Source organism: Stenella coeruleoalba (assembly GCF_951394435.1).
Source record: "Stenella coeruleoalba genome assembly, chromosome: X".
In the NCBI taxonomy this organism is placed as follows: Eukaryota; Metazoa; Chordata; class Mammalia; order Artiodactyla; family Delphinidae; genus Stenella; species Stenella coeruleoalba.
Window position 1 is genome coordinate 19,139,072 of NC_137152.1, and position 26,127 is coordinate 19,165,198.

Below are 26,127 nucleotides of genomic sequence, written 5' to 3' on the forward strand. Positions count from 1 at the left end.
AGAAAAGTTCTATAGGTGCATAATTGAATCTACTTTGACTAGCCACACCTGATTGCCACATTGCTCTCTGTGGCGACGGCAAGATTACTAACAGCTCCTTTCATTTAGTGCAGCTTTAGAAGTGGGAAACAAGTTATTGAGGAATTTCTTCCATATCCCCACATCTTCAAGAAAGCTCTTGAAGCATATCAAATTCTGTTTTACTCGTGCTCCTGCAAGGAAAATATTTTTCTAAGTAAACTAAGAAAGGATTTTATTGTAATATACAAAAATGGAATCTTTTACATTTTTTAAAATGTAGCCAATACATTATAAAGATTTCACAAAGTTTAAAGTTAGGCAAGTGAATGATGTGGGTCTTGAACTTGTATCTATAACAGATACTCTAAGCACTTAGACATTAGAGGGGATATCCGTGATCTGAATGTCTCGAGTGGTCTAAGAATATTTCGCTGCCTGACTTCACACAGACATATACTGAACTCACGATTGAGACCGGAACTAAATGCTATCATCATATGTCCAATGAGCCACGTACTGAACAAGCTGTCTGTTAAGGCTCCTTGAGTGTTACTCTTGTTGACATGTCTTTACCTGCAATTTTTACTTCTTACGTGTGCCACCTATGGAAGCTTAGTTTAAGAACCCTTGCTTGAAGTCTCTAGTAACCAATTAGGTCCTAGGGTATTCTGTGAGTCTAGAATTTTCTGAGTTGTCCTCAGTATATTCTGTTTCACTTCAGGTCATCAGGAATTGGCTTACAACCAGTATATCTGTAGTTGCATTTGGACAATAAGCAGTGAAGGAGTGAGTAAGTGCTTGTTATCTTGAGTAGGACATGCAAAGAGTTCAAATTCCAGCTCCACCTTTATTATCTGGGTGATTTGGAATAAAGTATTCAATCTTTCTAATCCTCTGTTTCTTCTTCAGTTTGGTTGATAAAATGTGTGAAACACTTAGCAAAGTCTTTGGCAGATAGAAATTGCTAATCAACATTAGCTATTATTATTGTTATAAATAATATTTAGCTCTATAGAAATTTCCCAGTGGCAGACCATAACTGCTGTTCAAGCCACCTCTGAACTATTGAATGCAAATGGGAAGTGAGAGAGTGGAGGGCAAGATGCAGGGAATGTTTACTTGGTGAATCACAGTAGGTACTTTTTCAAATTTGTTGGGAGAAATCCACATAGGCCAGAAAGGAAGCTTAGGGAGCATCTACTCAGAAGACTGAGGCATAGACTAGAATATTGGACATGTGAAACTTTACTTCTGTGTGCTAGAAATGGAGGTGTGTTAATCAAAATGACCTGAGCCAGCCACCGTCTTGCTGGGAGACCTACCACTACTATTGCTAGGAGTTTTGGTAGAGTGTATGTAGCTGTGTGTGTCTCGAGGGTGGGCACTGTATCATTCTGTTTTTTATAATTATCAGTATTACCAGCCTTCTCTGATACTAATTTTACGAACAGTTCATTAAAAATGAAGTAGCTAATGCCACTTTAACAGTGCTCCTTCTAAGTGGGAAACTTACTCTCTTTCAAATTTTTCAATTTATGACAAGGTATATGTATAACAACAAAGAAGAAAGATGATATTGCTAAAAAGTATTTTCCCGCAATTTTCTATTGAAAATGAATAATTGTGTATTAGCTAAGTTATTTATTCTGGAGAGTATGCGATAGGTTTTTAAAGCGTTCTGTGTATATTACCTTTTCAATCATGGTAATACATATTTCATTTATGGTGGCAACCCATTTCGGGGTTTCATGTGCAGTCCTATTTATTGTTTGTTTTACTTTCCTATTCTCTCATTATACTTTCTTCACAGCTGTGAAACAAATATTTGTACAGTGGTGATAGTGTGTCACCCTCTTACAGACATTCTACCAAGAAACAAACAAAAAATGCCCCTGGAAATATCGTAGAGGAGCATAGCAAGCATTTTAATATAAGCAGCAGGAATTCCTTTGGACTACACAATCCTTTTCATAAGAACTTCCATTGAATAATTTAAATATATATGGAAACTAACCTACAGCCTAAAACTTAGGCGATCAAATCGCAATCTTAAAGTAAGCTTTATGTCTCATGTCTACTTTCTAAGCTGCACATACACAATGTCACACAGTCATACACAGAGCCAGGGCTTATATTCTATTTTACCCTCTTTTCTGTGCTGTTTTTGAGAGATTATCATCTTCTCTTTCGGAGAGATTAAGCTATTAGGGTTAAATAGGCATCTTAGAATAGACCACCTCACTGATCATGATTAAAATCTTTAGCCATTCCAATTCTAAAGGCTTTAATTTGACCTCTTTCTCTGTTTCACTAGCTTTCATGTTGAGTTCCTCATGATTCCAAGGGTAAGTTTAATGCCCTTGTGAACCAGTTCATCCAGCTCTCTCATAGCTTCTGACTACATTCAGGTATTGCCTTTAGAACAGTGTGCTGTGGTCACTAGGGGGATTATCTACAAGAGAGTAGAGACGGACTGGGTTCCATTACGCATGTAAATGTTCCTTACCATTGAAACAACGACTCAGAGGGAAACCTAGCACCACTATTGCTAGGGGTTTTGGTGGAACATACAGTGGTGTGTGGGTATGTATGTCTTGACATTTGTGTGATGTGTGTCTTACAGATACGTGTGCCTGGAGATGGTGTGCCCGTAGTGCCATCTTTGGAGTGGAGAGGGTATAGAATTAACTCATTTTACGTGGCCTAAACCTAAACCCATATGAAATACAGCTGTTTATCCAGTGCTGCATGTATGAAGGAAAGGAGCCACCTCCCTTTTATATTCTCTTCTGAGCAAATTGGCTCTCTTAAAATCATTAAGAAGTTCTTGTTGAAAAAAATAAAAATGGAGTAAAATGAATTTCCCACCTATGACTTTTGATTTAGGCTTATAAGATTTAAAATATTATAACAAACTTCCAGTTATAAAATAAATAAGTTAAAGGGATGTGTTGTACAGCATGGTGCTTATAGTTAATAATACTGTATTGCATATTTGAAAGTTGCTGAGAGAGTAGACCTTAAAAGTTCTCATCACAAAAATAAAAATTTGTAACTATATGGTGACAGATATTAACTAGGGTTATTGTGGTGATCATTCTGCAATATATTACAAATATCGAATCATTACGTTGTACATCTGAAAGTAACATAATACTGTATGTCAATTTATACCTCAATAAAAAGGCAGGATAAGCACATAAAAATATTGTAAATGTTTTCCAGTTAATCTTTCTTGATTCTTGGTAGAACTGCTTTCAAATCAATTCAGGTACATGGATATCCCTGATTTAAATACTATCTTCATGAAAGGATTTGTTCTTTTTCCCAGGGTCGCATCATGATTCTCTGGGGAATTGAATTTTCCACATTGCCCTCAAGTCTCCTTCTCATTCTTCTCTGTCTATTACAGGACTCCAACATGGGATTTTAGGCTTTTTTTGGTTTCTCATTTCCCTCATTTCAAACTTGTTTTGACACCTAGTCAAGGTCTTAAAGAATTCTTTCTTTGTTTCCAGAATCCGTGCTTTTTACCTACCATTGTTAACAGATTTACTGTTTGTCAGGCCTGTTTCTTCGCCACTTATCTCCCTTATTCTAGCCTCACAAAAGTGAGAGTTTAGCCACTTCAGTCAATAGTAAAGATTGTGGTAAAAAGTAGACTTGCTGCCTATCTAGCTTGATGTAAATCTATACAAACTTTTCTGTGTACTGCCTTTTGTACTCAGGAAATTTATGGTCTTTCTCAGTGCCACCCATTCATTGATCCATCTACCTATCAAAAAGAGAGGATCTTATAATCATTTTATTTCCTCTGTAAATAACACCCAACACACATATACATATACACACATGCATGCACAGCATCTAAAAGCTTATATAGTATGAACCTGGGATGAATAACTCTTCCTGGTTGTTCTGTAGAATCTGACATTAAGTGTGCTTTAAATTTGATATTTATTGATAATACTCTTAAAAACCCAAAAGTGAAAAAAATTTTTGTCATGAAAGATGGTGCATTATCTTCCTAAATTGAAAGCATTGACTTCTCAGTTGGAAGTCAATGACACTTGGATGGTTTTTAATGGATTTTAGGATTAAATCTTACAAGTAGATTTATTTCTCTGTGGATAAAACAAATAAGAATGTGCTATTCAGTCTCTAACTTTTCAATTTTATGGGCCTGCTAGGCAATTATTAATGGATTAGGGAAAAGGCAAGCTAAATAAAATAAACTCTTCAATTGTTACCAGCATTTTTCTGTAAAGATACCCAGTAGATTCAAAGATGTCCAGTGATGGGAAAATAAGCTGGAGGGCTGAAGGGGACAGGATGATACAAGTGAAGTAAATCTTTTTTAAACGCAAAGGAAAGTTAAAGGGCTAAAAGATAAAAAGGAATCAAAACTGGGAAGGGAGGGACCAACAGGGTCAGATACAATTTCTAATTATGTTATTAAAGGTGAATTGATATATTTCACATGAGAGGTAAAAGTGCTCAATATACACACAGCGTTGGGAATAGGGCCTGTTTCCACCAGACAGACTGGAAAACCTTATGACTCATGGGGAATTAGGTAGAACACACAGAAGAGTCTTATTTTAATAGGGAGGAATAATAAGCCCTAGACTGAGCACTGCCCTGGTCCTGCCAAACAAGTCTTTAAAGGAAAATCTGAAAACAATCAAAGTATTCCAAGAACTTAATGGCATCCTAGAACAAAGATGAAGAATGTTTTAGGCATACAAGAATATCCAGCACCCAACAAGGTAAAAATCGAAATGTCTATAATGTCAGAATTTACCAGGTATGCAAAGTGGTAGGAAAATAAGACCCATGATGAGGAGATAAATCAAAACTGACCCTGAATTGCAAAGATAAACTGAAATCACAACTCAAAACAACTGCAAAAGCTCTTCAGAAATGAATGACTTGAATAATTAAAGATTAATAGAGTATATTGAAAATAAGGATAAAGCTCTCAAGTATTTAAATGCATTCTGAGGAGTTAAGGGGCGATTTTGAACCTTTCAGATATACTATGATTTTAATTTAATTTTGCCAACTTCTGTTATTCTGTGTAGTGGTATACTTTCTATATTTTCTCCTTCCTCCCTTTTTGGCTTTTTGTTGGATTTACTGAATTTGTTTATTTCTTTTCATCTCCTATTTTCAAATTTTAATTTTCCATTCTATTCTAATTTTCTAATATTCTAATTTTTATTATTCCATGAATTACTCTTAAATTTTCAAATATTTTACTTATAATTTTCCAGTAAATCTGTAATTAAAACTCTACAGCAAACAAAACAAAAAACTCATCATGGTTTCATTACTGTCCACTCTTTCCCCTTATCCTTTCAAATTCTAATGCGGCTACTATTTAGAATTTTAGTTCCAGATTTTTATAAGCATGATATTTTGCAATAAATACTTAGATTTAACGAGTTCCTGATTTTTTGTTTTGCTTTGTTTACCATTACTTCTTGTATCCCATTCCTTACTTCTAATTTTCTTTTCTTTTTTTGTTGGAACGCATCTTTTACTCACTCTTTCAGAACGTGTTTCTTTAATGGTTAAGGTTTTGAGTTCCTGAATGTATGAAAATGTTTTTCTTTCTCCCACTCTTTACTTACATATACAATTCTATGTTCAAACTTTTTCTCTCTTTCTCTCTTCTAATTTTAAGCTCTCTTCACAGATTTTTTATTTCAGATACTTCTGATTAGAAGCTTGATGTCTATTTTTTACCTATTATAAGTAATCTCGCTTTTCCCTGTATCTTTTGTCTGACATTACACTCTACTGTACCAGACATACATCCTGCTTTGCAGTATAGTTTTTGGTTGTTTCAATCCAGAATATAGTGAATATTTTCAGCTTGGAGAAATTTCTAAGCATTGTAATTTCTCTCTCAATTCTTTCTTTGTTGCCTTTTTGGAAGTCCCATTAGATGGACGTTGAAGTGTCTGGATTCATTCTGCATTCTACTCAGCATTTTTTCCATACTTTTTAGTACATTATTGCTTGCTCTATATTTTTGGATACTCGCAGTCTAATTTTCTAGAGTTTAAATTCAATATTTAATAATGTAAAATCCTTAATTCTGCATATATATACATATATATATTCATTGCATATTACTGCATATTCTTGTTTCAACATAATTGCATATGGGTGGAGACTCTTGATTACCTCTGGATAATATATTGGGCTACATTTCTAGGCCTGTGCTCTTAAGCTTTTCTTACCATTCTGCATGTTCTTTCTCATTGTTTATCAGCCAGCCAAATGCACAGCCATTAGATGGTTGGAAACTGGATTCATGAGTCACCACGTGGAGGAGAACCTCCTGACCAGGACTCTGCATGAGAGAGAAATACACATTGATTGGGTAAGTTCCTGAGATTTGGGGGTTATATCCTGAAGCAGCTGGTGTTCTTTAAATAATGCAGATATTATACAATACTATCTAGTGTAATGCTGACATTTGATAGTATTAGATAAAATTAAAAATCTAACATAGTCTTATTTGCGTCTCATTTCTTCTCATCCCATGGTTTCAGACTTCACTGTCTTGTCAAGAATGGTGCAAAGGCACTTATCTGTGCCTTTCCTATAATTATTGTATCATTTGGCACCCAACACAATTCACTACTCATTGTTAAGTTTTCAGTAGCTACTTTAAAAATAAAGTAAGTTTATTCTGTATCTTAGAAATAGATTCCTAGGCTTATGTAAAATCAGTATTTCAAAAAATTTTCCTCCATTTGGAATTTGAGTTTTTGCCATATTGTACACTTTTCATACTTTTTAAAAGTATTTAAATCTTTAAAAAATTAACTCTCACCTCTTAAATTGTCCATAGTGTGGAATTTCAGTGTCCCATAAGATAGTGAGTTAAAGGTGACAAAACATTTAAACATACTTACTGTTGACCCAAACTATACTTACTGTAATTTACATTTAATGTGCTTCAGAATATAAGTAGAGCAAAATTCATAACATAAAATATACTAAGTACAGTGGTGGATACCATGAAAATGATGATGAACAATATAATGATAATGGATGACGATAATAATACCTGTATTAGATGGGATAGACTTAAGTATGCTAGAATAACACGGTAACTGCTAAATCTCAGTGACAATACAACAACGTTTTATTTTTTCACTCAAAGTACACGTCCAGAACAGGGCAAGGAGGCACCCAGTGCCACACAGTCACTAAGAGACCCAGGCTTGGAAAGAGGCACCAGCTTGTCACAACACCATCTCAACATGGTCTTCCAGGGTTGCCACAGCAGAGGAGGCTGGGCAGGGCCTTTTCACACTTTCTCTCACTAAGTAACTTATGTCACTTCATTTTACACTTCATTAGCTGGAGCTGTTCCTACAGCCACACCTACGTCAAGACAGCTGGGAAGTCAGCCTCCCATGAGTCAAAGAAGGAGAGGAGAACCAGTTATGGGTGAGTACTAATAATATGTCCAGAATAGCTAACACTTATTGAGTATACAGCATGTACATTACATTTAACTTTCAAGACTAACGTATATTGTATCTACTTTTAATATTGCTATTTTACAGATGAGAAAACTGAACCCTAAAGATGTTAAATGACTCACCTGTAGTTTGAGTTAGTAAGTGGAAGATCCAGAACTTAAAACCATGTTTATATTAATGCAAGGACCATGTTCTTATTCCACCTCCCAACAATAAATAGTTTTTATGTTGATATTTTCCCAACTGATGGATTGCCAGATTATCAGGAACATTTAAGGGAGATCGAAGTGACCAAACTAACTCCCATTTATACCTCTTTCCAGCCCCCATGGTTGGGTTAGGGACCAGAGCCCTGAGGTTTAAGCTACCTTCTGCTGCCTATGAGACTAATCTTTATGTTAGGACATAGTGGGTCAAGACAATACACACCACCAACAGGGTCAGTCCTGTCCAAACTCTGCCGTTCTAAGAAGTACTCTTTTGTTCATGTGTCCAAACGTCCTGCTTCTATTGTAAGTCTTAACAGTGTGGGCTTCCCTGGCCGTCTAACCTGGGCTTAATTCCAGGTTCCAACACTTATTAGCTATATGACTTTGGAAAAATTATGTCATCTTCCCAGATTCTGTATTTTTCAGTTGTAAAATGAAAGCAATAATGATGATAATTATTATTGTTAAAACTGACATTTTTTTGGTACTTACTATATTGCCACCACTGTGCTAAGTGCCCTAGCATGAATTATCTTATTTAATCCCCTCATCATTTCCCTGAAGTAGGTACTATTATTCTGCATATATGATACATGAGAAATTATATAATTTGCCCACAATTAAATAGCTAATAACCAGAGTCAAACCTAGAATTTACTAACTCTAGAACCACAGTCATTACTTCTAGAAAGTATTTATTTTTATTAACATTAAAATTATGTATATGTTCACTTATTTCCTCCCATGTCCCCCAGTAACTTGATTTTTTTGGCTCAAATTTTTTTGTTGTTTAAATTTTTACTAGTTCAACTACACCCAAGTTGCAAACATAAGACCCAAGATGGTGTCCCATCTTGCTTGGTTCCCATGAACACAGTCCATTTGCTGTGTCCCTCTATCACTTATAAGGACTTTCTGGCTCTTTCTCCACTGGACCAAATGTCCAGGTATCTCCTGCCTTGAACATCTCCATTCCCAATCCTTTTTTTTTTTTTTAAATTGAAGTATAGTTGAACTACAATGTTGTGTTACTGCTATAAAGCAAAGTGACTCAGTTATTTACATATATACATTTACATACATTCTTTTTCATATTCTTTTCCATTATGATTTATCACAAGATATTGAACATAGTTCCCTGTGCTATACAGTAGGACCTTGTTGTTTATCCATTCTATATATACCACTTTGCATCTGCTAATCCCAAACTCCCAATCCAACCCTCCCCCATCCACCTCCCCCTTGGCAACCACAAGTATGTTCTCTATGTCCCTGATTCTATTTCTGTTTCATAAATAGGTTCATTTGTGTCATATTTTAGATTCTACCTATAAGTGATATCATATGCTATTTGTCTTTCTGTTTCTGACTTATTTCACTTAGTATGATAATCTCTATTTGCATCCATGTTGCTGCAAATGGCATTATTTCATTCTTTTTTATGGCCGAGTAATATTCCATTGTATATATGTACCACATCTTCTATATCCATTCATCTATCGATGGACATTTAGGTTGTTTCCATGTCTTGGCTGTTGTGAATAGTGCTTCTGTGAACGTTGGGGTGCATGTATCTTTTTGAATTATAGTTTTGTCTGGATATATGCCCAGGAGTGGGAATGCTGGATCGTATTGTAATTCTATTTTTAGTTTTCTGAGGAACCTCCATACTGTTTTCCACAGTGGCCGTAGAAACTTACATTCCCACCGTGTAGGAGGGTTCTCTTTTCTCCACATCCTCCCCAGCATTTGTTATTTGTAGACTTTTTAATGATGGCCATTCTGACTAGTGTGAGGTGGTATCTCATTGTAGTTTTGACTTGCATTTCTCTAATAATTAGTGATGTTGAGCATCTTTTCATGTGCCTAGTGGCCATCTGTATTTCTTCTCTGGAGAAATGTCTGTTTAGGTCTTCTGCCCATTTTTCGATTGGGTTGTTTGTTTTTTTGTTGTTGAGTTGTATGAGCTCTCTGTACATTTTGGAAATTAAGCCCTTGTTGGTCGCACTGTTGGCAAATATTTTCTCCCAGTCTGTAGGTTGCCTTTTCATTTTGTTTATGGTTGCCTTTGCTGTGCAAAAGCTGGTAAATTTAATTAGGTCCCATTTGTTTATTTTCACTTTTATTTCCATTGCCTTGGGAGACTGACCTAAGAAAACATTGGTAGGATTTATGTCAGAGAATGTTTTGCCTATGTTCTCTTCTAGGAGTTTTATGGTGTCATGTCTTACGTTTAAGTCTTTAAGCCAGTTTGAGTTTATTTTTGTGTATGCTGAGAGGGTGTGTTCTAACTTCATTGATTAACATGCAGCTGTCCAGTTTTCTCAACACCACTTGCAGAAGAGACTTTTTCCCATTGTATATTCTTGCCTCCTTTGTCAAAGATTAATTGACCATAGGTGTGTGGGTTTATTTCTGGGCTCTCTATTCTGTTCCATTGATCTGTATGTCTGTTTTTGTGCCAATACCACACTGTTTTGATTACTGTAGCTTTGTAGTATTGTCTGAAGTCTGGGATGGTTATGCTTCCTGCTTTGTTCTTCAGGATTGCTTTGGCAATTCTGGGTCTTTTATGGTTCCTTATGAATTTTAGGATTATTTGTTCTAGTTCTGTGAAAAAGGTCATGGGTAATTTGACAGGGTCCATTCCCAATCTTTACTTGGCTGATTATTATGCATTCCATTGTCTTTCAGTGGTCTTTTCGGTTTTAAACATATCCATCCAAATAAACATTTACTAAATTCCAACTAAGAAAGATACTCATGGATCAGACATATATCCTGCTGTCAGTGAGCTTACACACTAATGCAGGAGATAGGATGCATGTAGAAATAACTATAGTGCAAGTAGGAAGTAAATTATGCCTTAAGAGAGACATAAACATTTTTGTGAGTGTTCAGAGAAAGAATTGAGTCAGCTGACATCTTTGAATGCCTAAGATATACCAGATACTGTCACATGTCTTATTTCAATTCCTCATAACCCTGTGAAGAAAGCATTGTCACACCTATTTTTCCAACTAAGGAAATTGAGGCACACAATTATGAGGTAATTTGCCCTAGAACATTGCACAGCTTGGCCACAGTGCTCAGCTCATCTGAATAGACCCCTTTTGTTCAGTGGACGTGTCTAATCTCCGTACCCTAGTCTTCTTCCATTCCGCCATTTGGTTAAGGCTATTCTAGACTTGCCAAGGAATTCAGTCTCTCCACCTTTACACCTCTTTTCTTACCTTCCTCTGTTGATTTCTGATTGGAAAAGGAGAGGGAAAAAGCAGTGGGGAGGAGGGGATAAGCAAGTAATTTAAAGATATGCATCCCTAAACTTTATGAAATCCTATTAATATTGTGATCCCATTAATACTGAGTATTCCCCAGGGCCAGCCCAATGTAAAACTGGTAAGTAGGGGAAGTTTACCTGGAGTGGCTCTGCTACCTGATTTTGCACCTTCTCCCCACTGAAAGTGTATTATAATGTTTGATTTGTCACTGCCTGTTTTCCAGGGCTCCCATGCTAGCCTGCCATGAGGAAAACTTCTTAAATGGGTTTGGCCTCCTGCCCACGCATACCATGAGTATGTGATTACCTCCCACAAGCCTTCACACAGGCTTATTTGGCATTGACTCTGGGGACCTGAACAGGAAAGGTAGGTGCCTTATAGGTTCAGAAACATCCTTTCTGAGCTTTAAGTACTGATGATCTTCTCTTTACCTTATTTGCTTCCCTTGCTCTAATTTCTAGCATTCTTGTACCTGCTTTCCCTGAATCTTAGACACATTTTGTTCTTCCCTTTTAACTACTACACATCTCCAAGTTCCTGATCTTTTCTTTGGACTTTGGATGCCTAAACTGTTCTATCTTCCTTTGGAATATGCCTGTAGGGGCCATTGGTCTTAAGATGTTCAGTTGGTGTCAATGGTGTCAACTTAGTTTTTTGACAAACCAGTCTTTAGGGAAATTGGAGCTTCCTATAAGTAATTATTCTAGGTTGTGGGTGTTGAAGATAGTTCTTATTGTTCTTGAGAGTCCTGTGTGGGAGCAGTGAATAAATTAGAAGTATTTTGAATATACAGGCATATGTACGAATCTGGGAAACAATAGGGCATGGTAGTTAAGTAGGTGAACTTCGTTGTCCCTCTGCCTGGGATCAGATCTTGGCCCCAACATTTGATAGTGCATGGTCTTAGGAAAGTTACTTAATCTCGCTATACCTTATTTTATTTATTAAACAAGAATTTCAACCATAATAATAATATAATTTATCTTATAGCCTTTCTTCCTTTTTGGGGGGTGAGAGGTAAATGAGATTATACATACAAACCACTTGGGTCAGATAATGGTATATGTAAGCACTCAATAAATTTTGGGTATAAAGGAAAATATACTTTTCTTAAAAATATTGTATAATTAGGTTTCAGTGGGAATTATTTTTAAAACTCTGAGATGTCAATTTTACGTTAAAGTAAGAGTTACGTGTATAGGTAACTTCAGGAGAAAGAGACAGGGGATCTTATCTTAGACACTGAGACACTTCTAAGGGTACTCTGGAGGAATTAACCATTTGCACAATACAGTTGACCCTTGAACAATGTATAATCCATGTATAATTTATAGTCGGCCTTCCACATTGGGGTTCCTCAGCATCCATGATTCGACCAACTGTGGACCGTGTAATACTGTAGTATTTACTATTGAAATATAGTCACGTATAAGTGGACCCCAGGCAGTTCAAACCCACATTGTTCAAGGGTCAGCTGTACAATAATTTATCTGAAAGCACAAAGATGCTTCAAATATCTGCAGTTTAGTCTAAAATTAAAAAGTAAGATAGTATCTTCTGTTTTCTTGTGATATTTCAAAATGTTTAGAAAATTTCAAAATAGAGAGAAACAGGAATAGAGAGGAATAAGAGAACCAAGTGAGGTTCAACAATGATCTGTTGTTTACTCAAGATTTAAGTAGTGTGAGAAAACGGAACTGCTTTTTCTGTAAGCAAGAAACCAGGATGAGGATGATGAGGTCATTGCAAATTTAAAGTGGTAGGAATACTTTAAAATACTTGTCTATCAGAAAAGAAAGTGGGTTTTTGCGGGGGGGGGGTTGGTTAAGGATTTCATTGTTGAAATGGATATATTTCTTTCTATGAAGAGGTAGTGCCAAATATTTGGATTTAAATACTTTTTAAAAAAAACTTTTAAAATGAGCTCAGACTGACAGAATTAAAGATGATGAATTTAAGTTTATTTTTTCTGGTGATGTGTGTCTTCTAGAATTTGAATCAGAAGTGCTTTCATTCAGATGCTTGTATGATAAATACCCATAAAACTGTAAACCTTTGCTATAGCTGTCAGAGATCACAGTTGAGTGCAATTCAAATTATGAGATCATTGAAAGCACTTTAAAATGTAGTGAACTCATTTCTTGAGCTGTTGGCTATCTACTGGTGAAGACAGTAATAGCCTCCCAATCTTACGGTGTATGCTTCTTAGCTCAGTTACTATGATGTGGTCAGAAACATTGCCTGTACTTTGGTGATGAGGTTTTTTGAAACGTGAATTAACATTCTCACTCAACACATGGTAGAATTTCACTCCTGACTGTCACTTTTAATAATTGTTCTGCCTTTATTAATTCCACATAGCACAGAAAAAGTCTGGATGAGTCATATCAGATTGCTAAATGTGGTATCTGACCTGTGGTAAGAAATAGGTTAGAGTCAGGTCCCTTAAGTTCTTACTTTGTATATCTTTTTAAATGGTGAGCTTTTAAGTGATTTGTTTGGCACTACATTGCTTTTTTTTTTTCCATTTTTCAATATGGAAAATGTATTTACAAATTAATAAGGATATATGACCTAGCAATTCCATTCCTAGTTGTATACTTACATATTCACCAAAAGGTACGCGTTGGAATGTTCCTAGCATCACTACTTGTAATAGCCCCAAACATCACCACTTGTAATAGCCCCAAACCCAAACTACTCACATTTCCAAAAAAGACGAATATACAATACATTATGAATGTGTATACTCTCTGTTCCTCTCTATGGAATACTATATAGCAATGAAAATGAACAATCTATAACTACATGTAGCCATGTGGCTGAATCTCACATGCATAATATTGGAAGAAGCTAGTAACCAAAGAGCCCATGATGCGTGAATCTGTTACATAAAGTACAACATGAGGGTAAAGCTTATCCATTCTGTTAGAGGAAGGATAGTAGTTACCCATGGAGGTGGGGTGACTAGCAGGGGGAATAAGGAGCTTCTGGGATGTATGTAATACTCTGTTTCTTAATCTGAGTGTCGGTTATATAGTTGTATACTTGGTGAAGATTTATCTGGGTGTAAACTTACGAAATATGTCCTTTTACGTATTATAATATACTTCAGTAACAAATTTTAATAAGGAGAAAGTCTCTTGATCACCAGCTTAAGAGTTTTTGATGTCCTAAAACATTACGAAGAACTTCCTGTTCGGAGGAAAACAAGACAAATTTTAGACTTGAGATCTAGAACAGACTTTGACAGTGCCTTACACATTATATGTAGTTGCTGAATAAAGTGTTGATGGACCAATGTGCTTTATTCTGTTGCTGTGATTGTTTTAAAGCATAATGTTAACACTTTGCTATAAATATTCACTTTAAAACTAGGTATGCCAAGTCATCCTTTATAAACTCCCTAAAGGTTTTCCCTTGGAGTATTGAGTGGTGCCTAATGTATGATTCTTTAAAACATGGAAGGCTGATAAAATGCATATGTTCAAGTTCAGAGGACATTGCTAGCTCCCTGCTTTATCTTTATTAGTACTTTCTATTTGGCTTCAGTCCTCCTTTTAAATGGTATTCACTGAATTTACCAAGGACAGTAATTTGTTTATCATTATGGTGATGCATTGCCCTAACAGATTGGTAGCTTGATATTGTTGTGGGTTTTTTTTTTTATCACGAGCAAGGTATCTTTTACAGTGAATGAATAATTTATTTCATTTAGGAAAATATTTATTTTAGCATATATATAGTCATTGTTTATATTAGGATGGAGAGAGATTTACTTTAAATGCTGCAGAAGATTTTTTTTTAAACGTCTAAGTTTTTGAGTGCGTCCTGGGTGTAAAAATAACATACATACAGAAAATTTTAAAAAATTTAAAGTTTATATAAAAATAAAGCACTCAATCACTAGAATACAATTTGATTGTCAGCTTTCAATTTAAGGATTAGTTTAAGGGTTTTTTGAAATTTAGCAGGCTCTGTAGGCGTATCCTTGGATACGATTATATCAAAGTCTCATAATTGTGAAATGCTTCTGTTTTGGCACTCTTTGTGGCTAACTAGTCTATATTTTATATGGAAATATTTTATGCCTCATTAAAGCCTAACTATATATAAAGGTTAATTGAGGTATATATATGTATGTATATATATATATATTTTTTCTCATATGGGCCAAGTAAATGTTTTCACTGAATGTTTTCAACCTTACTTAAGCATTGCATAGAAATCTAAAAAAAAATTTTCTGTCATCTTTTATGTTCAAATCTAATTTATGTATTTTGTTCAAATGTAAGTTACATGTGTTACCTTTTTGAATATCTTCTATTTCCTTGACTTGGGGGGCTCAATTTTTTCCCCTTTTTTCATAGAACTCTAACTCCATTTTCCTCACCACGATCTCTCTGATAAGGGTTGACAGGCCTTCTTCAAATGCAGCCCCAGTGAAAAGTCTTGAGCTTGTTCTGTTTTATGAGAATGTCTTCCGTACTGATCCCAGGAGGCTCTGTAAGTCTTTGTTGAGGGAAGCTCTGGAAGGATGAGCTAGTTGCACTTTAAAGACATGAAGCACCAGCATCTGAAAAATACACCAGGGAAAGCAGAATAAATGAGGGTTGTGAAGAAATAAAAGTTACAGAGGTTGAGGCTTGGGCTACTGAGGTTTTTAAATGCAAACCTAGAGGTATTGGATCTCAGAGGATTTTGGAGATGTTGCAGAAAGGAATGAAGAATAATGAATTTGAAACAACTCATGACTGATTACTGTTCCTTGAAAGCACATTCTAAGTTTATAAGGATATATAAAAGAAAGGTGGCTTTGAATTATGTAAAAATTAGATTTTAAAAAGCAAAAGCCCTACTATTTTTAGTAATACAAAATAAGTTAATCAGGTTTGATAGAGAAGCTGGAGTGTTTTTCAATACATCACAGATCGGAAACAATGAAAAAATGTTAGATAGCCTTACATAGTCTTCATCACAGTCATCTAATATATAGTGTCCAAACATCATGCAATTTTCAGAGAGTAGAGAATATCTAAATTAAATATAGACTAGCTCCTCATGTTACATTTTATAATGACGAATAGTTAAAATGCGTAGGCATTTTGAAACATCACTTTAGAATTTAACCTGCTCTAACCTGCCTTCCATCTTGTCATGAGAAGACTCACTCAATTCTTAGTCTTCTCTTCCCACAGCCATGTGGGACTTTTGGTTACAATTTATGATCAGTTCTTACAATGAAGTGCATCTTCATGTTGTTCTCTATTAATGTACAGGAAATCAAGGCAATTGCTTTCTCCAGACCCAACACGTTGATATGTTTCCAAAGAAAACAGCACATTTTCAAGATCTCCTCTCAGTAAGAGTGATTTTTAGTGCTGTAGTCAGATGAAAATTATGGTCATGATGCTTAGTAAAAAGCAATTATAATGATAATACCTACAGTGAAATTTAAATACTTTATATTTGATTTTTAAATTTACTTCTGTTTTTCCTATGCTGTTATTTAAAAATTATACTTTGGTATTTCCAGGGATTCTGATATAGTAGTAACTCACCATTCTGTTAAAGAGCCAACGTTTCTCCAAGTATTACAAAGAGTAGACATTCAAAACCAAAAGGGCTAGCATGTACTTGGGCTTTTTAGCATTTTTAATCCTCTGTAATATGACATTTTCCAGTTAATTTTATTTTAATCTAACAGATTTTGACATGCAGTAAAATATTTAAGCAATTCCTTTTGTTAAAGTTAGAAAGCACAATACACTCTTCAAGTATAATCTTCAGGAAATTCTGCAAATATGCTTATTCTTTTTTTTTTTTTTGCGGTACGCGGGCCTCTCACTGTTGTGGCCTCTCCCGTTGCAGAGCACAGGCTCCGGACACGCAGGCCCAGCGGCCATGGCTCACGGGCCCAGCCGCTCCTCGGCATGTGGGATCTTCCCGGACCAGGGCACGAACCCGTGTCCCCTGCATCGGCAGGCGGACTCTCAACCACTGCGCCACCAGGGAAGCCCTGTGCATATTCTTAAGCCAACTGAACACCAAATTTTTAAATTATCTTTGCTGCTGGATGAATTTATTAATAGAGTAGGAACTATTTCATATCACACGAAAGTTTTTGGTTAACTGAAAAAGTTGTTAAAATGAGAAATAATTTAAAAAGTACAAACCATAACCTTAAAAAATGTATTTACTTAAATGATAAGAGATATGCATCTACTCACCAACCTTTGAGTTTAATCCCACCACAGGAAGTTTGCCTTTGTTTTTTTTTTTCCCATAAACTACAACCATGATAGATTGTGTATAATTTCCAGTTTTGTTTATATAAAAATAAAGCAAGATTCTAAGGACACTTGTGAAACAAGCTGAATACAGAATCCTCCTAACAGGATGCTTTACCATGTTTTGACTTCCCCTCCACAATCTTCTTGCTGTTGTTTACTTACCAGAGCCCTCAGGTAGTTGCTTTTTTTTTTTTCAATTGAAGTATAGTTGACATACAATATTATGTTAGTTTCAGGTGCACAACATAGTGATTGGACATTTAAATAGATTACAAAATGATCACCGTGTTAAGTCTAGTAACCATCTGTCACTGTACAAAGTTATTACAGTATTATTGACTGTATTCCTTATACTGTATATTACATTCCCATGAGTTATTTATTTTATACCTGGAAGTTTGTACTTCTTAATCCCCTTCACCTATTTTTGTCCCCACACCCCTCTGCTCTGGCAACCACCAGTTTGTATCTGTGAGTCTGTTTCTGTTTTTGTTTGTTTTGGTTAGTTGTTTTTTTAGATTCCACATATGATTGAAATCATAAGGTATTTGTCTTTCTCTGTCTGACTTATTTCACTTAGCATAAATGGTGATGGGGAAACTGCACACATACATGCAAAAGAATGAAACTTGATTACTTTCTTACACCATATACAAAAATAAACTCAAAATGGATTAGAGACTTAAATGTAAGACCTGAAACCATAAAACTCCTAGAAGAAAACATAAGCAGTAAACTCTTTGACATCAGTCTTAGTAATATATATTTCTTTGATCTGTCTCCTCAGGGAAAGGAAACAAAAACAAAAATAAATAAATGGGGCTACATTAAGCTAAAAGGCTTTTGCACAGGGAAGGAAACCATCAATAAAACAAAAAGGCAACCTACTGAATGGAAGAAGATATTTGCAAATGATATATCTGATAAGGGGTTAATATCCAAAATATTTAAAGAACTCATACAACTCAATATAAAAAAAATCTAATAAAAACATGGGCAGAGGACCTGAATAGTTTTCCAACGAAGACAAACAGATTGGCAGTAGGTAGCTGTTTTTTATGCTTTGTCCAGAGATCTTGTAACCAGTGGAGAAATGGGCTGCAGTGGGCTTATACTTCTATAGTGGAACCAGAACCGTGCTGCTGCTTTAATTTTTAACTTTTAATGTGAATTCAAAAATGAAAGATACAGAAGTAGTTCAGATCTTCCATAATCCTTTATCAAGGTCACCAATTATTTATGTATTTTGCCCCTTTTCCTTTATCATTCCCTCTCTCTGTGTGTGTGTATATGTGTATGTATGCATATATTTTCTGAACTTAAAGTGCTGTCTCCCAGAATTCATGAATATAAAGTAACTATATTTTTCTTTGTAATGCATAAGTAATTTGTGGAGTGATGCACTGAGGCTACAGAAATATCCTCTCTCACATCACATTTCATCCATTAATTTTATTTCTCATTGGTGACATTCTAACTACATTATTTGTTTACATCTATTAGTTGGCATTCTACTATGAGGAAGAGCTTTTCCTTCTTCATTTGTTTAGTTGCTCATTTATTTATTTAATTTGGAAACATGGATTCTTATTTTGTTCAATGGGTTATAATCTTTTATTATTATTATTTATTTTGATGCTCAAATTTCCCCAGATTTGACCTGTGTGAGTCCCTTCTAGCTGGCCCTTCTGTGCTTTGATGTGTTCTCGTGATTCTTTGAGCACTTAATTATTTCCTGGCATAGTCTCAGTGCTGGTGTCAGCCATTTTTCTAAGGAGTTACATTTCCTTTCAGTGGAAAACAGAACTCAGAAACCAAGATCTAGGTGCTAGATATGTCACGTTGCTGGAGAGCTCTTGTCTCTTTCAGTGGCCTGAACTAGGAAAGACACACACACACACACATACGCACGCGCACACACACACACACACATTTATTTACCTGACAACTCTAATTGCTACACTAAAGACTTTATTCTAGTCTTCTCTTTCCATCTTTGTATCTCTGTTCTCAACAGTGAAAAAACTTTTACCTGTTATCTTTAATATAATTATTTGTTCACACCTGGGATACAAAATTAGTTTCAGAATTGTTAACCCATGCCCCTACAAAAAGAAAACCTACTAACTAGAGTTCAATATTTGTTTATCGTTCTTCATTGAGGCAGCGTTGACACACAGTGAAATGCTCAGTTATGAAGGGTATAGTTTGATAAATGTTGATGAAGGTATACAATTCTATAATGATTTCCCTATACAATAAACAGGACATTTCCTTGATCCCAGAAAGTTTCCTCTTGCCCACTTACAGTCAACCCACACCCCTCATTGTCAACCTCTTTTTGAATCCTATCACCATACATTACTTTTACTTATTCCTTGAACATCATAGAACTGGAATCATTCAGAATATACTCTGTTGTGTCTGACTTCTTTGACTTAACATACCCTACTTGAGATTCATTATTGTTATTGTGTATCCCTAGTTCATTGTTTTGTCAGTGTGTGCTTCCAATTCATAGATAAGCCATAGTTAATTTTTCTTGTTGATGGACATTTGGGTTGTATCTGAATTTTAGCTATCACGGATAAGGTGGTATAGACATTCTTGTTCAAATATTTTGGTCAGTATGTGTTTTCTTTTCTCTTAGATAAGTATCTAGTGGACATCTTGAGTCATAGAGTAGGAGTATGCTTAACTTCATAAGAAAATGCTAAAATCTTGTGTAATATGGTGGTACCATTTTATGTGTCACCAGCAATGTGTAAGAGTTCAGTTGTGCCACATACTTTCCAACACTGGTGCTGTCAAATCTTTTTGTTTTCGTTATAGCCATTCTAGTGTTTGTGAAATAGTATCACATTAGGTTTTAATTTGAATTTCCCTGAAGAAAAATGATGCTGAGTTCTTTGACCCATGGCTATTTAGAAGTAAATTGATAATTTCCAAATATTTGTAACTTTTCCAGATATATAATTTTCATTGATTTCTAATTTAATTCCATTGTGGTCAGAGCACATACTCCTAAGATTTCAGTCTTTTGAAAGTCTGATGTGTCTTGATCAATGTTCTGTTCTGTGCACACTTGAATGAACGTGTATTCTACAGTTTGTGGGTATAATGTTCTATATATTCCACTTGAGTAAGGTTGGTTGATTTTGTTATACAACTATTCCATGTGTTTTTCAATTCTATTGAAGTCTACATTGTCTTACAGTAATATGGCCATACCAAGTATCTTAAGGCCAATGTTTTCATAATATATCATTTTCCTTGCTTGTATTTATTTTCCCCCTTTGTTGTCTTCACAGGGTGGATAGCCTATTTTTAAGATTTCATTTTGCTTCCAGTATTGACATTTTAGCTGTATCTAACCTTTAGGTATTTAGCTATACAGTATTTCTTTTGCTATTTTAGTGGCTGATCTAGAGATTACAGTATACATCTTTAAGTTATCACAGGCAAATTTCAAATAATATTTTACTACTTCACAAGAAGCATAAGGACCTTACACCTTTGTAACTCCATTTACACCTACTACTGTTTTTGTTGTCTTATATTTTTCTGATATTTCTATGAAACTCACAATTACTTTTTCTATTTTGATTTAAACACTCATGGGTCTATTAAATAAATTGAAAAAAATAAAATATATGGCACTAAAAAGTTATCCTTTACATTTACCCAGATATTAACCTTCTCTGATGCTCTTGATTTCATCCTTAGCATCTGGGTTTTTATGGTATAATTTCCCTTTAAGTTGAAGAAATACTTTAAGCATTTTTTTTTCTAATTCAGGTCTTTTTTTTTTTTTTTTTTTTTTTTAAAGAATGCCTTTATTTCAGCTTCATTTTAAATGGTATTTTCACTGGATATAAAACTCTGGGATAAAAGATTTTTTTTCCTTTCAGCAATTTAAGTATGACATCTAGCCTTTATTGATGAGGACTTAGTCATCATTCATATCAATTATTCCCCTGTATGTATAATGTTTCGGCTTTTTTTTTCTTTGTATTACCTGCTTTGGGTTTTCTGGGCCTCTTGAGTCTATAAGTGAATATTTTTTTCCCTAGTGTTTTTTTTTTTTTTTTTAACTTTTATTGGAGTATAGTTGATTTACAATGTTGTGTTAGTTTCAGGTATACAGCAAAGTGAATCAGTTATACATAGAAATATATCCGCTCTCTTACAACATTCTTTTCTAAGATACCAATTACATGTGTCTTAGACCACTTACTATTATCCCACAAGTCACTGAGTCTCTTTCGGTTTTTCAGTATATTTTCGTCCTGTTTTCCTGATTAGGTAATTGCTATTGATCTAACTTTAAGTTTACTGAAATCTTTCTTTCCTTTCCGAATCTCTTATTAAGCCCATCCACTGAATTTTTCATTTCAGATATTGTTCTTTTCACTTCCAGACTTTCTATTTGGTCCTTTAAAAAACAAACTTCAGTTTCTCTCCTGACATTTCTCATCAGTATACTCATTATGACCATAGTTTTTCTTTAAGTATTTGAATATATTTCTAATAGCTGATCTTTGCTTGGTAATTCCGTTACCTGGGTCATTTCAGGGTTGATTTCTATTGACTGCTTGTCTTCTTGAACATGAGTCACATTTCACTGTTTTTTTGGTTCTTTAGTAGACATTTTGGGTTATATGTTAGAGACTCTAGAGGCTGTTTTCTTTCCCTGAACAGTGCTGATTTTGTTCTAGCAGGCAGTTACCTTTGCTGGACTCAAACTCTGTCTTCCCAGAAATGGGAAGCAGCTGAAATCTCTGTTCAATTAGTTTAGCCTTCCATATGTTGCTCCTGGAGTCTCCTGTGCACATGCATAGTCTGAAGGTCAGCCAAGTATTTGAATGGAGTTTCTGTGCAGATTTTGGCGCTCCCTTCTCTTTGGCTTTCTTTTCTGGAAATTCCCTCTTTAATTTCCAGCCACCCAAGTAGCCTAAAACTTTGTCTTCTGATTCCTCAAACCAGTTAAGACTATTTTGCATTATGAAGACTGAAAAGTGCCCTCAGGTAAAACGGTGTTTAATTGTTCACAAAGTGAGATTCCCTTATTTCAAGATGGAAATTACTATCAGTTTCTGCCTCCTGCATACTTGCCTTCTCTATGAGTCTTTAAAAGGGAATATTCACAATGCCAATGAAAAAAAATATCTAAACAGAGGTGGTGAGATTAGTATCTGTTAACATATATGCTAATCAAATGAAGTTTGTGATTAAGTTTCCATGACGCTGAAAATGATATTTGAACTTAGAAAATCAAAGTGTGAATTATCTGTGGCAGTCAGTCAGAGGCTATCATTACAGGTGAAATTTTAGGTTAGAAAAACCAAAATTAATATTCTATTATTCTATTTATACTTAGGGACAGAAATTATTACGCCCATGAAATTACTACCTGCGAATGGATTTACATTTGAACACATTTCAGTTGTACAGAGGTACTATTAAATTAACAAAACAGGTGATCTTTATCATTCTTTTGAACTGTTTCTACTGAATATAAATTGTACAAGATAGCTAATAATTATCTGCGGTACTTGCTGTGTCTAAACAAAAGTACAACGAATTACATGTCTCCAGTTGTGTGGTTTACATATAATTCAAACTGATTTGTAAGGTAGCACAAAGCATACATCAGGAAGAGGGAAAGCTCAGAGATTCATGGCTCTACTATAGGGTTTTAAGAAATATACTTTATTCCTTTAATTGACATGGATAAAGGGAGAAGCATTCAGATTTATTCATTATTTATTGCATATCTGAGAGGCATTTGAAAACTTACCATCGAATTTAACCTCAGAGCGGCTGCCTTTTATTATCATTTTTTCTAATTAGAGGGAATGCCAAATCATGACTAGTAAAGTTAAACAGAATTGGCAAGATCCAATTTGTGGTTCAAATGTAGTTGTATTATTTAGATAATCATTTACCAAACACAGTTATTGGGAGAATTTACCCTTGTAAATACTCTGTATTAGTCAGCAGATGGCATACATTGTACATTAACCATTCCACCCTGTTATCGCACGTACTTCAGAACAGAAAGCATCTGGTTTTCTCAAAAAGACACATTATTCCCTCATTTGTAGTTTAGGGTTAATTTGTGAGCTATTTACTGATAATCAGAGAAGGTGATATGTCATCTTCATTTAGTTTGTATAGCAGATTCAATCAAGTGTAAGATGGGGTAAAAATACACGAGCAGTTCCTTAGCAAGCTTCAGCATCTAGAAAAAACAATCCTGAGCAATTGTTTTCCTGCTTTGGCTAGAGGCCTACACAGGAGGACAAAAGCCTTCTGGATGCAATTTGAGTGCCTTCCATGAATTTCAGGAATATAAAAAACATTTCCTGCTGCGTATGAATAACCACATAAATTCAAAATCCAAGAAACAAGTAAGTCAACAAAAACAGGCAACTAAATTTACTTCCAAGTCCTCTATTTAAGTTAACACTGGAATAGCCTAATTGGAAAATCTCTTTATATATAAAAGCATGCATGTGTTCGCAGGCTTCCCTTTGAGTGGTTTCAAAGGAGAATTTGGCTGGTAATGCTCTAACCTAACATAGCCTATAGCATATTTCTTGTCAAACTGATAACCATCTGTCAGCCTGGCCTGATGCCGATCCCCAAGGCATTGGGTCACTCTTTGCAGGGTCTGAGTTGTGTCTGTTAAAATTATCTCCAGGGAGCTAAGTTCTATAATATATAAGAGAGTAAAGACACAGAGAAACAGAAACAGGAACTGCATACACCTCACCAGTCAAAATGGAGAGAACAGACATTTGCCTCCCTTCACACTGGAGTTTTTTTATACGTTAAACATAGAATGACCCTCTTAGGTTGGGATTGATGCCCTTTTAACGTTGAACTTGCTTAAAGTTCTATTGTCTTGGGGGGAAGCAGAATAACTACGTAATATTAAAGTCCCTTATTCCTAAAGTTAGATATTGATTAAAGAACCATTGAAAAGGAAAACAAAACCAAAAACAAACTTAACATTTTTCTTTAGATTACAGAAATAAATTGAAATATATTCCCCTGAGGAAATAGCACATATATCTCTGTCTCCATCTCTTAGTTCTTGTATCCCTTAACAGTTTAGATCTATGTTTCATTTGAAGGAGTATTTCCATTTTCAAAGAAGAGTAAGATATTTCAAATAAAAAACATTACTTTGGTGCTAAAGGGCTTTGGGGTTTGATTAATTCAGTGTCTGTGTTTAGAGTTGTAGGAGATCAAGGACATTAATGAACATGTTACTTATTCAACTTATTGATATGCTTCAAAAGACTTTAGAGATGTTAAATAATCAGCCAAGAAGAAAAAGCTTCTCGATTTTACTGTGTAGGTAGGAGCCTGGGTATGCACGTGGGAGTTCTGAGTGGGACTAGCTGCTGGCTTCCAAAGACGCTAAAAGTTGCTCAGTGGCGGCTGTTATTGATAGATGACTGTATTTTGCTGTCCATTCCTTCCGTACTGTGGACTGCCAGGAGCATTTTGTTGGGCGGGGTATTCCCCTTTTATCGATTTCTTAAGGAAAACAGAGGAATATACAGGAAAGGAGGCGATATGTATGGACCAGGCAAAACTGTAGCTGTTCCGTGTACCTAAAAGAATTGGGAGAAATCTGTATTGTAAAATGAGCTCTCTGTACTTGAGGGTTTAGCCCTGAGTCTCTCTTTGTTGATTGGCTTGCATTCCAAGTTTCCTCTGGCCTAAGGCTGCACTGATTCAACAGCTTGAGAAGAAATTACGTCCATATTTTGAAGGAATTTGTCCCATACAGGGGCCTTGAGGTTACTGGCGCCTTCAGGAAAACCTGTTTTCATTGGCAAGTAAACTGACATGGTTTAAAAAAAAAAAGTCACCAGTTCTTTCTCCTAATGACAGGAAATGGATGCCGTAAGCGCTGTGGGTCTGTTTCATTGTAATGACAAGAGATACAAAAATCAAATTGCCACTCCTGCCTGGTGGCTGTAGGTAGCCTGTAGGTGCCAGATACTCCAGGGTTTGGCATCAGGCCCATGTTATGCTCTGAAGCCAGCTGGCTGGGCACTAGGGAAAAACAAGGAAATTTCAGCTAATTGGGGGTTAAAATATGGCTGTATAAAAGATGCATTAAAAAGTAACGTGTCTTTTCTAACTAAATATAATCATTTGGATTAAGAGAAAAAACAAACATCAAATGCGTGAACTCACTCCTCATTTCTCACATTCTCCCCTATCTCATCATCAAGGCACTAAGCAGCGTGTAATCATGTCACTCTGTCACCAAGTCTCCTTCTCAATGAAATCCAGGTGTCTAAATAGAAAGGAATGAGGGCAGATTTTTCCCCTCTTTCAGCAGAAAGCCAAGGAAATGCTTTCAGAAAGAAGAAAACTACACTTTTGTGTCATCACAAGTCATCTGTATAACACTTGGTGCACAAATATTGAACCTCTTTGTGTCAGCTGTTTATTGCTTGGGTTAGGACAGGAATACATTTTCTATGTCAATACTTGATTAGGTGAAAAATTCCCTGCAGGTAGCAGCTGAGTTACTTGTGAAGAAATGGGCTGTACTAAAGACAGAACAGAAGCCCTTGTGAGATAATTAATATTATTTGCTTAAGAAAAATCAGTATTTCATAAGAAAATGGTATTAACAGACTTGAAGTTTATATTTAATATGCTTTTCAAAAACTTCAAATCTTTTAAATAATCACTTAGACAATAGGCCTGTGACAAATGTGGATCAAGAAATATCCTTATTAATGGATGAAGATACAAGTGTTACAATAAAACTAATTTAATG

At 35.3% G+C, this 26,127-nt stretch overlaps 1 long non-coding RNA gene across 1 annotated transcript in view; it reads right to left on the bottom strand.

Annotated features, from left to right (window-relative positions):
* Window positions 1–6,271: 6,271 nt before the first annotated feature.
* The window catches only part of LOC307179986, a 60,258-nt gene continuing 40,402 nt past the window's right edge, over window positions 6,272–26,127 (bottom strand). Inside the window, exons 2-3 of the long non-coding RNA XR_013825632.1 lie at window positions 15,328–15,595; window positions 6,272–6,385 (exon numbers count right to left, since the gene is read on the bottom strand). This is a non-coding gene — a long non-coding RNA (uncharacterized lncRNA). The remainder of the gene's footprint in view (window positions 6,386–15,327; window positions 15,596–26,127) is intronic.